The sequence below is a fragment of the Cucumis melo genome, chromosome 5 (genome assembly GCF_025177605.1).
Source record: "Cucumis melo cultivar AY chromosome 5, USDA_Cmelo_AY_1.0, whole genome shotgun sequence".
Taxonomy (NCBI): Eukaryota; Viridiplantae; Streptophyta; class Magnoliopsida; order Cucurbitales; family Cucurbitaceae; genus Cucumis; species Cucumis melo.
This window is the reverse complement of record NC_066861.1, coordinates 23407768-23424933: the sequence shown is the minus strand read 5'-3', so window position 1 is coordinate 23424933 and position 17166 is coordinate 23407768.

The following is a 17166-nucleotide window of genomic DNA, read 5'->3' as shown; positions in this document are numbered from 1 at the left end:
TTAGTCGTTGTCACTTAGGTTGGAATGGAACTTGCAACAGAAGATGTGGAGATTTCAGATAACTTGCGGTCGATTGCTCATGGCCCTCATCCAGTTGTGACTAGTTACAATAGTTACACTATTAATAGATGTCACTACCACACAAAGTCGCATGACAAGAACAAAACTGTACAGAATAGTGGAGTTAGTTTAGTTGCAAAAACAATGCAAGTATGTAGCGCGAAAGATAAAAAATCCTATAATCGGATAAATGTCTTTTTATGGTGTGATAGAAGAGATTTGGGAACTTAATTATAATTCATTCAAGGATGCTATTTTTAAATGTGATTGGGTTGAAAATAGTGGTGATATCAAAACTGACGAGCTTGGGTTTGTGTTAGTTGACTTAAGTAGAGTAGGGAATAAGAACGATTCTTTTATATTTGCAACCCAAGCAAAAAACAAGTGTTTTTTGTCGAGGATCTAAGTGATAGTCGGTGGTCTATTGTTCTTACTCTACCCCAAAGAGATTTCGAGGATCAACACAATGATGACAAATTTGGAAATACAGTTCTAAATTGTCAAGGAATGCCCAAAGATACATTAGATATTGAATCTAGACCTGATTAAGATGAGAACACTCCAACATATGTACGAGCTGATTGTGAAGGCACATGGATTTCTAATGAGTAAATGTTTGGGTGTGTTTTTACTTGTTAATTTTTATGAATATTTTGCATCTTACACTTTCCTAACTAAACTTTATTTTATTTCTTAGATTGATTCTTATACAATGGAGCTACCAACTAATGAGGACTTAACACTTGGATTGAACGATTTATTCGTGTCAAGTAAAGGTATACTTGACGGTTTTTTAGTGTCAAGTAATCTGACTATACTTGATAGTTGATTACTTGATGCTTTTAAAAACATCAAGTAAAGGTTTACTTAATACTATATTAACGTCAAGTAATCCAATTTTTGAAGTAGTGATTCAAAACAACTATTCAAAGTACAGGAGTTACCAATGCTCAATACTTGCACAAATTAGTATTTGAAGGTCAAGACAACATATAAACAAGCAAAAGAAAGGTGAACATATATTATATATTATAATAATGTAATTAGAATCTTCTTAATTAGGATCGAATTAAATATATTTTCCTTTTATTTATATATATTTTAGAATATAATTACCATCTTTATCATATTATTGGTCTTTAATTAATTCATAGTATGAGCTACAACTTTAATTATGCGTTGATTTGTAAATTTTGAAAAATAACATTGGCTAGGACATGGCAAAATATAAAATTAAAATTGAGCCCATGACCCCTGTTCACGCGAGATTTTTGAAAAAATTTGATTTGTGGAGTTAAACTTGTGTTGATGTTGTATTTATGTTGATCTGATGTGATGTGGTTCGATCTCTAGAATTTGATCCTCTGATTCTCTCTCAGCTGGATGCTTACGCTTGATTTGAGAGAGCAGAACACGTGATATTCTTAAAGTTGGAGTCTTGGAAGAAAGCTTGTATCTTCAAAGGAGTTTCAATCTTTGAATGTGGTCGACTTAAGGAGTTGAGAGTCTTACACATGATCATATTATGCATACCAGCTACATCAAAGCATAATAAAAGAATTTCATGCAAGCTCTCACTTCAATACGAAGGTCTAGTAGGAAAATCTCTTACCTAGAGATTAGCTTAAACCAAAATTATCCTAACAGTCACGGTCAAGCTTTCCAACAGTAAAGTCCTAAACAACAAGAGAACTTAATAACTAAAGTAAATAAATTATTTAGCAGTCGCTTAAGGATTAAAATTCTAATTATTTCAACTTATCCAAAGTCGACAACACTGGTGGAAATTTGCAACTTGCGCGGGTTAATGGCTGGAGTTGGGGCGTGCGTGCTACTCAGACTGCGCTCGAAGACGGCTCTTCGAACAGATGGAGCGCATTTATTGACGACGGCGAGCGACAAACCGTGACGGCAAGCGGACGACCGGGACTTGCAACGGAGATGCTGACGGCTATAGACGGGCGACGGAGGCGAACGACTGGCGAAATGCGAGCGGCGAGAATGATGGGCTGGACGTGGTGGCTACGATGGAAAACCACGGCGACGACAGCGATTGTCTCGGCTTGCGACGAAGGAGTTGTAACGACTTGAGGTTGAAGCAGTGACGGCGGCAGTTGACTTGGGAGGCAAGGGTTTTTTTTTTCAAAAAAGAAGAAGATGAATAGGGTTCCCACGTTTTCGAAGGCTATTTAATAATAATAATAATAAATTATTATTGTTGTTCTTTTTTTCTTTCTTTTCCCAAATAAACCAACCATATCTTCTTTTACTTCATTTAAAACCCATCAAATCCTCTTTTAAATCAATTATTCTCCCACGCTCCAATCACATCAACTTTTTCTCTAAAAACAAACTACTAATCTTATATAATTATATTATCCTCATACTATAATTATTTTATTCTAAAATAATTATTTTAACTTCACAGTCAATTAATTAGACAATGAAATATATAATTAATCAAATTTCCACAAATAAGTAACACCAAAAAATTAAAAATTTAACTTGAGATAATTACAAATAAATTACCTTAAATTTGCCGCATTACAATCTTTCCTCATTTGAGAAACATTTGTTCTCGAAAGTTCTAATCCACTGTAACGACCCAACTTTCCGGACTAAGCTGAGGTCACTACTAAATACCAAAACTCGACCACACAACATAAAATTTAAAACGGACCGGTTACGATTCATTAAAAACGTTAGAAACATTACAAAAAAAAACAGTTTCGGGCCCTATTTTAAACCAGTCATAAAAGTCTCAAATAAAAACTCAAGTCATCAGTTCAAAATCCCAAACCAAATATTCTGACAAAAATACATAGCGGAAGCAATATGAAAACCAGACGCGTCCATATGGCCTTCACGCGTCCTTCCTGCCTCTCGTCGGTCTGCCCCTCGCTGTGCCCTTACCTGAAAAGTTTAAGAAGAGAAAAGGGTGAGTATAAACATACCCAGTAAGGGACCCACTACTGGGCCCGTCAGGGAACAACAGTTAACTTCCTATTCAGGGGTACCCTACATAACAGTCTAGTGGTTCCGTAGAACGCACATATCAGTCTAGTGCTCCCGAAGGATGCACAGATCAGTCTAGTGCTCCCGAAGGATACACACATCAGTCTAGTGCTCCCGAAGGATGCACACATCAGTCTAGTGCTCCCGAAGGATGCACATATCAGTAAGGCACACTACCCCATAGATGAAGCTAACCGTTACCCCTCAGTCCATACTAAACCGTCTACAACAGTCATACCCCGTCCACACTCATATTACAATTTCGCCATAGGCTTTGCCAGTCAGATAGAACAGGTTTAAACAACTACATCCTCAGTTGCCATACGCGTAACCGTAACTTTAAGGTCCATCGACATGAAATTCCAATCTACCACGTAGCCCGTTAACATAACCACACTATACCGGACATCTAGCATCGGGGTCTACTAGCAAGAAACTCCTTATACCCGATAACGCACAAATTACAACTAGCGGTCGCATTTCTCTTACATCAGACAAGAATATATTAACAATGCTTAAAAGTCAAACACACATATATTTATTCGGTACAATTACTAACGTGTAATCCCCTGTGGACTACTACATTTCCAGCCTCGCTCCGAGGTCCAGTAGTAGGAAAACCCTTACCTGAAACTCGGTTATGCCCCTCGATCGAGTCCACGCTCAACGGATCCACCTAAACGAAAACACGAAGGTTTTAATCGATGACACTAGTAGAAGTCATTTTAAATGGTCCTAAGCGACATCCGTTGACTTACCCGAGGGAAGGAAAGCTATCTCCAACCAAGCCTGCCGCGGAACCCGAAAACTTGAACGTCAACTCCTTAATACCTTCAAGGGATAAAAGGTAGGACCAAATCTTCTTTCAAATATTCAAACTCGAATCGGATGCAGCAACATTAGGGAATTCATCAAAACAATCCTTACCGACAACTCACCGTGACCCGGAGTGGAGGAAGGAAGGCTTAGGTGGCTCGGCTCCGCTTGGCTCACTCTCGGCTCGGCTCGGCTTGACCTCGGCTCACAACTCGACTCACTCTCGGCTCGGCTCGGCTCGGCTTGGCCTCGGCTCACAGCTCGGCTCAACTCGGCTCGGCTCGGCTTGGCCTCGGCTCAGCTCGACTCAACTCGGCTCGGCTCGGCTTGGCCTCGGCTCTGCTCGGCTCGACTCGGCTCGGCTTAGCTTGCGGCTCGGCTCCACTCGGCTCGCGGCTCGGCTCGCAGCTTGAAACACGGGTCGGATTTGATTCGGGTTTTCGGGTCGGGTCGGCTTGAAAACGGGCAACCTCAACGACAACTTCGGGCGTTCAACGACGGGGATGTGTCGCGGCTGGGAGGAGTCCGACGACTGCTCTGTTTTCACGCGGCGGAGGACGACGGCTTGACGGCGGACACGATCGGACGATTTGAAACCGAGAGGAGATCCGAAATGGTAGGGGCCGCGGCGGTAGGACAATGAAGCTGGAGAGTTCGACGGTGTAGACGGAGGCGAACGACCACCACGGAGACGGAGATGGAGATGTGCGCGAACGGAAGGGAAAAGAGAAAAGAAAAACTACTCTCACATGCTGAGCTCCAAACAAAAGAAGTTCCCTTCCTAGTCAACTGAGTCAATGGAATGAGTATACTAGAGAAATCTTCCACGAACCTTCTGTAATAACCTGCTAAGCCCAGAAAACTACGAACCTCACTAACTGTAGACGATCGAGGCCAACTGGTCACAACTTCAATCTTCGTTGGGTCCACAGAGACTCTCTCAGTGGATACTACATGGTCAAGAAATGACACCTTCTTCAGCGAGAACTCGCACTTAGGAAACTTAGCATATAGCTTATTAACTCGAAGAGTCTCCAAAACCTTATGCAATTGCTCCTCATGCTCAGCCTCTTCTTGGAGTAAACCAAGATGTCATCAATAAAAACTATAACAAAAGTTTCTAAGAAGTCCTTAAACACCCTGTTCATCAGGTCTATAAACACCGCAGGGGTATTGATCAAGCCAAAAGACATTACAATGAACTCGTAATGTCCATATCTAGATTGAAAAATAGTCTTAGGAATATCACTGTCTCTAATCCTCAGCTGGTGATAGCCTGAACGTAAATCAATCTTAGAGAAAACAGTGGCTCCTTACAACTAATCAAACAACTCATCAATCCTGGGCAATGGATAGCGGTTCTTGACTGTCACCTTATTCAGCTCTCTGTAATCAATGCAAAGGTGCATCGACCCATCTATATCAGGATCAGTTTTCACTCTGAACGGAGAAGAAGTAGTATGGAGAAGCATAAAACAATCTTGTATTGCTGACTCCACTATGGAAGCTGAATATGTAGCTACCTGTGAAGCAGGAAAAGAAGCAGTATGGCTTAAAATGTTCTTAACAGATTTGGAAGTTGATCCAAATATGCATCTGCCAATCACCTTATACTGTGACAACAGTGGTGCAGTTGCAAATTCATGAGAACCTAGAAGTCATAAACGAGGAAAGCACATTAAACAAAAGTACCATCTCATCAGGGAAATCGTAAATCGAGGAGACGTTACTATAAAAAAATCTCCTTCGAGCAAAACATGGTTGATCCGTTTACAAAAGCTCTCACAGCTAAAGTGTTTGAGAGCCACCTACATGGTTTAGGTCTACGTGGTTTGTAAACTAGGACAAGTGGGAGACTTATTGGGATTATGCCCTAGTTTATATAAATGTTTATTGTACTCATGTATATATACTTTTCTCTCATTAAAAAATTCTAACTTACTTGGAGTTTTAGTCCAAGTGGAGTTTGTTGGAATTTGTGTCCTAAAAACTCGTATTTTGTTATTTGATTCAATATAATTTATTATTGAATGCTATAATCATAAAACCAATAAATTAAGGTTCCGAGGCTATTTACTAGTTTGTCACATATACTTGAACTTTATGTAGAGACATAAACATGGATTAAGTTCAAGTTAATAGCCCAAAATGGTCTATAGTGTATGAATAAGGTTAGGCACCTTATTCTAGATAAACACTATGGATGCGCCCTGCTCCGTAATAAGTACAAACGATGTAATCCTGAATCGTTCATGTAGAGACATGGGAGTGGGGGCGTCCTATGTAAATGGTTTGCATAAGACTGGATCCATGAAGTAGTCATTTTTAGTTGTAACACCGTAAACTATAAACTGACTATTTTCATTTATGATAACCTAGGTAACTTGATCTTAATCCTGAGCTAACTATGACCTTCTGTTCATTCGGTAGTATCTTTAGATCTGCATAGGTGAGGGCAGTTCAACATCGCTGGCCCAATAAGCCTCCCATTTCAGGGGTAAGATCGAGTGGATAGCTAGGAACATAGGGTGCAAGATGGAATTCACTTCTACCTACTTTTGGGATAGTAGATAGGTTGTTCCCTTAAGGACTGAATCCAAGTCTTGAACAAGGGGCCCCACCTTCTCATTGGCCCAAGAAGGATTCAGGTTTATAGGTTGGACCTTAAACCAATTGTTCAATAGTGGATCAATGGGTCTTAAGGAACAAGATGTAGTCTCGGGGGTAAAACAGTATTTTGACCCAGTCGAGATTACGAACAATCTGTGAAGGATCGACTTACTCATCATGGTTATATCAGGTGGACAAAAATATATCTATAGTGAGGGGAGTGCAACTAAGAGTCTTTAGTGGAATGACTCTTTAGTTAACGAATGTTGATTAAGCTTGGTCTAAAAGAGTTTAGCTAGTTAATCTCAAATCGTTGGAGCCCATGATCTATAGGTCGGAGTCCATGATCTATAGGTCTATTACGTTCCCCTACTAGCTCATATGGATTCAACTAATAACAAGTATGTTGAAGTAATTCGAATTGTTCGAATAAAGACAAGAGAGAGAAACTGACAAATATATAAGATATAAGTCAGTAGAAATAAACGTTAAATTTTGTGTTTAAATATGATTTAAATAAATATGAATATAGATTCATATTTAAAAGCTTGAAAAGTTTTGAAACGGTCAAAGTTGTAAAAGTCAACATGTTGACTTTTAACTTTGAACTTTGACCAGATTTATATTCAAATATGATTTGAATTTTAGAAAAATGAATACGGATTCATACTCGAGAGATTGAAATTAGTGAAAATGGGAAAATTAGTAAAAAGTCAAAAAGTTGACTTTTGACTAAGAAAAGTCAAAGTTTGACTTTGACTTAAGTTGGTCAAATGACCAAAATGCCTCTTTGACTAATTACTTTATTAATTAATGGTTAATGGGAAATGTGGCAAATTATTATGAATTTGAAGCCACTAATTTCATTAAAGAGTTCATGAATTGATTGGGTGTTGATAAGATATGAAATAATTTACATGCAATTTGCATGTAAATTTCATATAAAACTTCTCATTACCGAATGAAAAAAAAAAAAGAATGAGGTTTTCTCTGAAAAAACACCTAAACGATTCACTCTCCATCTCTCTCTAAAATTCACTACAAGAAATTTTACCTTTGCCGACGACAAACATGCCGACGCCCTTAAAGTTCGTCGGTAGAAGTGGTATACGCCGACAGATTGTGTTATCGTCGACAATAAGTGGAATCACCGACGACAATAATTAAAGCGTTGGTGTAGATATGTTTTTGCTGACGACATATTTTTTACCGTCGGCATTTGTAGACATATGTCGACGGTGGATTAGAACCGTCGGCTTAGATGAACAAACGGCGACGAAATTAAAATTACCATCGGCAATTCTTTTAAAACAAAAGTAGGGTTTTTCTTTTCTTCTCGATTATGTCTTTCTTCTCCCAGAATACGCCGACGCAGGTTCTTCTTCCCAATTTCGATTCCATCGGCCACTGCTTCTTCTTCCCAAATCCGATTCAATTGGCCGCCAACCGTTGCAAGTCTCCATTAGCCGCCGTTGTCGGAGTGCCCTCCTTTTTTCTTCTTTCTCCAATTCTTCTTCGTAAGTTCAAATTTAATTCCCTTCTTTTTCATTCTTACTTTCTTGTCAATTTATCATCCATTTTCATTATTTTGTATTTCCTAGGTTTGTTCTTGTTTCAATTTCAACTAAGGATTTTGTTTGGATTGATTAGTGTAAATTTAATTTATAAATTTTTGTTTTAATTTTTAGGGAAAACATTTTAGAACCAATGAATTATGATTTTATTTAACAAATAAGTTCACATAATTACTACTCATAATCAACATACAAATTTAATGATTTTTGCTCTTAAAGATATTGCATAAAAGGTTAAGTACTTTGAATCAAGTTGATGATCATCATGTTTTAGTTACTTTTCTGCTTGGATATAATAAGCATGTGTGGTATAAAGTAAATTTTCTTGTAATAAAATTGCATTGAAATTTAAGATCTTGAGAAATTTTGACACTTATAGCCTAAAATGTATAGTGGTTTCTTGGTTCATTTGCTCGACCAAATTGTGTCTATGAATACTCAAATGCCTCAAGATATAGTTTGTTATTATGTATTGTTTGGAATGAATTGTTATTAGCTTAATTTTTATAATTTTACATTCAAGTATGATTATTAGTTATTTTATTTTTAATGAACTATTCCTAATTTGTATAATTACAATAAGACTTTAGATGTTGGGGATGTGATTCAAAGTTAGTTAAGGCTAACTTTGATCGTTTGTGCTGTTTGTATAGGTTTTAGGCTCTAACACTCTAGGTCAAGTTATTAACTAGTTGGAAAGAATATAATTGAAATGGATAGAGGTTAGATTCATCTTCGGGATAAGTTTTCAATGACTTATATGGAAGGAGTAACTCAATTTCTTGAAAAAGCAAAGTTTCATGTCAATAACTTGGGGAAAACAAGATGTCCGTGTAAAAATTGTATGAATACAGTGTGGAAATCATTAGACGGGGTTGAGCGACATTTGCTCACATATGGAATGTCTCCATTGTATAGTCAATGGGTCTATCATGGTGAAACAAGTAATTTATCTAGAGAATTAAATCAAACAACTCATTCAATACGTGGTGAAGAATTAAATCCTGAAGAGTTTACTAATGTGCCAACTGAAGAAAACGAGATGTTGAATATTCTAAATGATTTACAAGTTCGAAGCTTTGAAGAAGAGTTGCATGAAGAAGATATCGAGACTGAGGTACCCATTAATGTCCATGAGAGTGATAATTCTAAACTATTTGAAGATTTACTAGGTCAAGCATGCAATCAATTGTATGCAGGTTGTACAAAATACTCTTCATTGAACTTTTTAGTAAGATTGATGCATATTAAAGTTTTAAATGGTTGGAGTAACAAGTCATTTGATATGCTACTTGAATTATTAAAGAGCGCATTTTCAACAGATGCATCTATACCTAGTTCATATTACGAAGCTAAGAAAAAGTTACGTGACTTAGGGCTAGGTTATGACCTAATTCATGCGTGCAAGTATGATTGCATATTATATTAGAAGGAAGTTTCTAATTGCCAACAATGTCCAATATGCAATGAGCCTCGGTATAAAATTAACGATGGAAAAGGTAAGAAGATCCCACATAAAGTCTTACGCCACTTTCCATTGATTCCAAGATTGAAACGATTGTTTGCATCGAGGCATGTTGCATCTAAAATGAGGTGGCATAAAGAAAAGAGTGTTGTAACAGATGATATATTACGACATCCAGCTGATGGAGAAGGGTGGAAGCATTTTGATTGTGAATTTCCTCAGTTTGCTTCAGATTCACGAAATGTTCGTTTATGATTAGCTTCAGATGGTTTCAATCCATTTGCAAACATGAATGTTTCTTACAGCATGTGGCTTGTTATGCTAATTCCATATAATTTGCTACCATGGAAATGCATGAAAGAAACAAATTTCTTCATGTCTTTGCTTATACCGGGTCCTAAATCTCCAGGAAAAGAAATTGACATTTACTTGCAACCATTGGTGGATGAGTTGAAAGAATTGTGGAATGTTGGTGTTCGTACTTATGACAGTGTTAGTGGTGAGTACTTTCAACTACGTGCAAGTTTGTTATGGACTATTAATGACTTTCCAGCATATGGTGATTTATCTGGGTGGAGTACTAAGGGTTATCAAGCATGCCACATTTGTAAGGAGGATAAATCATCGTTTGGGATTAGAGGAAAGATTTCTTTTATGGGTCATCGACGTTATCTGCCTGAAAATCACAGTTGGCGTAGAAGTAAGCAACACGATGGAAAGGTTGAACATCGACCTCCTCCAATTACAATGAATGGAGAAGAGATGTTAGAACAATTAAGTACAGTAAATCTTCCCGTGCTTAGCAAACATCCAACGAAACAAGATAAGAAAAGGAAACGTGATCTAAATTGGACAAAAAAAAGCATCTTCTTCCAACTTCCATATTGGTCACGATTGTTGTTGAGACATAAATTGGACGTGATGCATATTGAAAAAACGTTTGTGTCAACTTGATAGGCACGTTGTTGAATATTGATGGAAAAACAAAAGACACGGCCAATGCACTGTTAGATTTACAAGATTTAAAGATACGAAAAGATTTACATTTGTGACATGAAGGTTTTAAGTTTGTAAAGCCACATGCTGCGTATACATTAACAACTCATGAAAGAGTTGAGTTCTGTAAGTTCTTGAAATCAGTAAAATTTCCTGATGGATTTGTATCAAATATATCATGTTGTGTGAATGAGAAAGATGGAAAAATATGGGGGTTAAAAACTCATGAATCTCATGTTTTACTTCAAAGACATCTTCCTATCGGCGTTCGAGCATACTTACGAAAGGATGTGGCAACTGCTATTGTTGAGTTATGTAAGTTCTTTCGTGATTTATGTGCGAAAACAGTACGCATAAGTGACTTGGATCGATTACAAGCAGATATTGTAATCATACTTTGTAAATTAGAAAAAATATTTCCACCAGCATTCTTTGATGTAATGGTGCATTTATCGGTTCATTTGCCTTATGAACTCAAAGTGGTTGATCCAGTGAGTTATAGTTGGATGTACCCAATTGAAAGGAGTTTACGGACCTTAAAGCAATATGTACCAACAAAGCACATCCCGAGGGTTCTATTGCAGAAGCATTTGTAATGAATGAATCACTTAATTTTTGTGCAATGTACCTATGTGGAATTGAAACGAGATTCAATCGAGATGAACGAAATAATGATAGAATTCTCGACAATGATGTTTGTGGTGAATTTGAAGTGTTCACACAAAATGCACGACCGATAGGGACCTCAACTTTAAGGACTTTATCAGTAGATGAGAAGAGAATTGCACAATGGTATATATTGAACAATTGTCCACAACTAGAACCATATCGTAGGAAACATTTGAGACAAATTCGTCAAGAAGCACAAAACTCTTCTGATCTCAAACAAATGCATAAACAACGATTTCCTGATTGGTTCAAATCTCAGGTATGTAGTATATAGAACTCTCTGTCAAATTCAAATTAAACACACACACGTATCTTTATGTTTGTATTTATATATAATGTTCTAATGTAATTATATAGGTTCACAGAGAAAAGGTGGCAAATGATATTTATTCACTAGCAATGGGACCGAATTCTGAGGTGCGCTCTTATAGTGGGTGTATAGTTAATGGGGTACGATTTCATACTGCACAACGTGATAATCGCCTAACAACCCAAAATAGTGGAATATTTGTGCCTGGAGAAAGTGAAGGTGATCAATATAATTTCTATGGTGTCTTGGATGAGGTGTTAGGCATTCAATATGTAAGAAGAAGACATGTTATGATGTTTAAGTGTAGATGGTTTGACACCGATCCTAGAAAAAAAAGATCTCACATAGATTTAGGATTCACATCAATTAATACATCTCATTATTGGTATGTCGATGACCCTTTTATTCTTGCCAATCAAGCACAACAAGTTTTTTACCTCAATGACCCTAAATATGGTATGAATTGGAAAGTTGTTCAAATAGATCAAAATAAACGCTTGTGGGATGTGCCAGAAGTTGGTGATATTGGGAATGACCAACTTGATGTGTTAGAAGTTGTTGGAATTGAAGTCAATGAATCAATTGAGGATACCATATTCTGTAGAAATGATATTGAACCTACCCTCGTGGAACAACAATTACAGTCCCAAGATGACGATGCTGGATTCATAAACGATGGATCAGAAGATACACCATCATCTTCTAACATTAGTTCGAGATCTGATGAACTGCCTGATTAGTCAATTCCAGATGATGGCTAAGTAATTTGATGAGATTTCCATCTTATGAGTGTATATCTTGATTTTTTTTTGTTAACTTTACTTTTTTTGTAGGTGAGTGCTTAAATATGGCTGGTCCGTTGGATGATAACCGTGAGGCAGAGGATGAATTTGGTAGTGCTGATCCTCCTAGCGTGCGATCTTCCACAGGAGACACTTCAGGTAATCAGTTAGCTTATATCATACTTACTTCAAATCAAAATCATAACGACTAATTATGTTTAGTTCTTCTTAGATGGAAGTTCTATGGTTTCTAGAACACGTGGGTACTCACGTAACATTGAATAAGATAAACATGTCGAACGTTTTGGAAGAATTCCTATTGAGATCTCGATTGAGTTGAAGAAGTCGATCAGTCCTTAGGCTACAAAATTCAGCAACACTATTGGTAATGTTATGAGGGAAGGCTTTCCAGTACGCTGTACAACCTGGTCTAACGTGCCATTAGATGTTATTGAGATTGCTAAAAGTCGAGTTCAAGTAAGTGTATAATTTTCTTTTGATCAATAGATATGAACTTGCCCTAAAAGCTTTTTTGTATGTAGCATTATTTTCAGGTTGACATGTCTTTACCACATGTGTCAAAATTCGTCGAAGAACAAATGCAAAAGTCCTTTAGAGAGTACAGATCAGATTTGCATAGGCATTACAAGCATTATAAGACTGATGAAGAGGCACGTGCGAACCCACCAAAACGACTTAAAACTATCATTGAAGATTGACATTTTTTATGTGATAAGTTTGAGAGCCCTGAATTCAAGGTATGTTTGTTCTTGACTTGGCATTCATTAGAAAGGTGTACTTTTTTAAATTGTGTAATTTTTTTATTAGAAATCATCAGAGACTAACAAAAAGAATCGGGAAAAATTGACATACAATCATCGAGCTGGACCCAAGACATTCATCAACATACAACAAGAACTTGTAAGACTTGCATGATAAGAAGAATTATCTACATTTCAGTTGTTTAATCACTTATGTGCTTACTTTTGGTGGGATTTTGATTATAGAGTACGAAGGATGGTCAACATTGTGGACTAATTGAATTATTCAAGAAAACACATGCAAAAGATGAAAATTGGGTGAATGAGGCCTCCCATGCAGCACATGTAAACCATTGTCCTATTTCTTATAATATGTGTTTATATATGACATGTTACATAAATTTCTTGTGTATTGATCATTGTTACAATTGGATGGTAGACTTAGAAGGATTGCCAACTTCAGAAGGGAGTCAACCACCATCAGAGGAAGAAATATGTGAGATAGTGTTGGGAAGACATCCAGGGGGTCCAAAATTAAAGCCAAGGAAACATAGATACTCGTCAGAATCGATCTCATCAATTCAGCAAAAAGAATATGAACAAGCAATTGAGATAAGAAATTTGAAGGAACAACTAGACATGCAAAAGGCGGAGATTCAAGAAGAGAGAGAAGTGAGGAATGTAACAAAGGAAGAGCTTATGGCAACGAAGGCAGAGGTTGACGATTTGAAAGAATTAATCAAGCAATTCATGGCGTCACAAGAAGGAACTTCAAAATAGGTATGCACTATTATTTTATTCATATGACCTTTGTTTGAGCATTTGTTGCTATCCTGTAGTTATGGTAGCAACTGTAATACATTACCATTTTAGGGATTGCTTAGATTTACCATTCTTTGAATTTGTTGCTATCCTGCAGTTATGGTAGCAATTGAGATGTTTTTAGGAGAGATGTTCTGATTTATTATGCAATTTTGCCTAAAATGTAGTGAAATGTAAATGTAGATTTGTTTTCTTGAATGTGGGATGAGAAAATGTAGATGTAAGTTGTTATGTTTTGGTATATAGAGAAAGGTTTATGAACATAGGTTTATATTTTGAGTTTAGATTTGTTTTTTTGAATGTGGGATGAGAAAATGTAAGATGATTGTCATTGTTTTTGTAAGTTATTATTGGTTTGGTTATGTAAAGTTTGATTACTTAGTATGAAGTAGTTATGTTTTGGTTGTAGAGAAAGGTTCATGAACATAGGTTTAGATTTGAAGTTTAGATTTGTTTTCTTGGATGTGGGATGAAATATACGTTTTTTTTTTTAAGTTGTTTTTGTTTTTGATATGGTTTTGGTTATGTAAAGTTGGATTAAGGAGTTTTTGGTAGATGTAAGTTGTTATGTTTTGGTATGTAGAGAAAGGTTTATGAACAAAGGTTTAGATTTCAAGTTGAGATTTGTTTTTCTGAATGTGGGACGACAAAATGTAAGATGATTGTCATTGTTTTGGTTATGTAAAGTTGGATTACGGAGTTTAGTAGATGTAAGTTGTTATGTTTTGGTATATAGAGAAAGGTTTATGAACATAGATTTATATTTTGAGTTTAGATTTATTTTTTTAAAACGTGGGATGAGGAAATGTAAGATGATTGTCATTGTTTTTGTAAGTTATTATTGGTTTGGTTATGTAAAGTTTGATTATTTAGTATGAAGTAGTTATGTTTTGATTGTAGAGAAAGGTTCATGAACATAGGTTTAGATTTGAAGTTTAGATTTGTTTTCTTGAATGTGGGATGAAATATAGTTTTTTTTTTTTTAAGTTGTTTTTGTTTTTTATATGGTTTTGGTTATGTAAAGTTGGATTAAGGAGTTTTTAGTAAATGTAAGTTGTTATGTTTTGGTATGTAGAGAAAGGTTTATGAACATAGGTTTATATTTTGAGTTTAGATTTGTTTTTTTTTTTTGAATGTGGGATGAGAAAATGTAAGATGATTGTCATTGTTTTTGTAAGTTATTATTGGTTTGGTTATGTAAAGTTTGATTACTTAGTATGAAGTAGTTATGTTTTCGTTGTAGAGAAAGGTTCATGAACATAAGTTTAGATTTGAAGTTTAGATTTGTTTTCTTGGATGTGGGATGAAATGTAGTTTTCTTTTTGTAAGTTATTGTTGTTTTTGTTATTGTTTTGGTTATGTAAAGTTTGATTATTTAGTATGTAATTGTTATTGTTTTAGTTGTAGAGAAAAGTATGTAACTTGTTATTCTAAGTTTGTTTTTCAAGAAATTAAAGTATGTAAAGTACTTTTTGTGTATACATATGTATGTAAAGTGTAAATTATACTTAGTTTATTAAATATGTTTCTATTGTTTTATTTTTATTTGTTTTTCAGGTTCACCTTTCAATGGGGATTACTTCAAGCAAATTAGAAGTTTATGTAGAGTTTTATGTATTGTTGTAATTTTTGTTATTTTGGACGAATTTACTGTTTTTTGCTTATATTAATTGTGTAAGAAACAATTTTAACTTTTGTTGAAACATTAAATGAATTTTAATATTTTATATTTCCACAGTTTGAATTGTGTTTAGGTACAAACCAAAACAATTGTGGAAAACCAATACAAATGTAAAATATATATTAAAAAAAAAGCTTCTGCCCACGACATTAATTTAAACCGTCGGCATTTCATGGATTTGCTGACGAAAATTTTAGCTATCGGCATAATAAATCAACATCGTCGGCTATAAATGTCGTCGGCAATACAAGGATATGCCGATGACATTCTTACATCGTCGGCATAATAAATGCCGACGAAATATTTTTTTCGTCGGTGAATATCCCTTTCGCCGACGGTTAATTTCTAGTGTCGGTATAGCTCCGTTAGTTCCATTTCGTCGGCGATTCCAATATTTGCTGATGGTCTCTTTTCGGGCGTCGGCTTAGGTTCTTCTGACGGAACTACACCGACGGTTTCTGTCGACGACTGAAAATCGTTGGCAAAAGAAAAGCCGACGGTTTTTTTAAGATATGCCGACGGTTTTTGTCATCGGCAAAAGGTGAATTTCTTGTAATGATTCTCTTTGCATAACCGTGTCCCACAACTCCGTTCTTGGTCCTGAGCATAGTAGGTCAGCTTGGTGGTTGTCCTTGTTCGTGATATTCAGGCAAAGAAGCATTGGATTAAAGAAGAAGTTTAGAACTACAAAGGTAAGAACATCGTTTACCTTTTGGCTTTTCGTTTAATTCCATCGCATAGTAGTTCCATGTTAACTTCTAAATTGTTTAGATGCATATGGAGTAAATCATGATCCTTTAAATTTCGTTGCTGCATGTCTCTAGTGCTTTGTTTTTTCCATCACTTTCAATGTGTTTAAAACTTGAAAAAAGAATGTGGTGACCTCTTTTGTTAGATTTGGAAGGATAATAAATTATTTTAAATTCTGTATATTTTTTGGAATTGATCTTGAGCACACTTGAAGATGCAGAATCCATGTAGCTATCTATCAGGATTGCTTTGGATTTTAGACCTCAATCTTTTCATGAATACAATACCAAAGAAACATTTGGAGGAGCTTTTCAAGTTAAATAAGTTATATGTTTTGTTTTAATATCCTAAGTTAAATCAATCAATTATATAGTTCGCATTGGTAATTCCTCCAAAAAAATAAATAAAGTGATAAATAAATTTGTGTCTTCGTAAACGTAATGTAGTTGTTAATTATCATTCGGTAATTATGAGAAATCAGGCGCAATTAAGATAAAGCATCGATACTAGTTCTATCATTTGTGTGGTTTTGAAGTCAATGCCTCCCTTTCCACCCTCATTCCATCTAATAAATGAAGGACACGATTAAGATGATAAAGAGTGATTCTAAAATGGTTAATATCACTTTACAAAATCAACCATGGTGACCTCTAATTATCTTTCTATGTGAGAAAATTTTGAAACTTCAAGATCCATTACAAAAGAGTAATATCAAAAGTAAGTTATTGAGTCCAAAAATAAAATAAAAGCATGAAGCAGAAAAAGGCAAAAAAAAAAAAAAAAAAAAAAAAAAATCCCAACTTCCATAGTTCCAGAAAAAGAGAAAAAATGGTCAATATTGATTGATTTCTAATC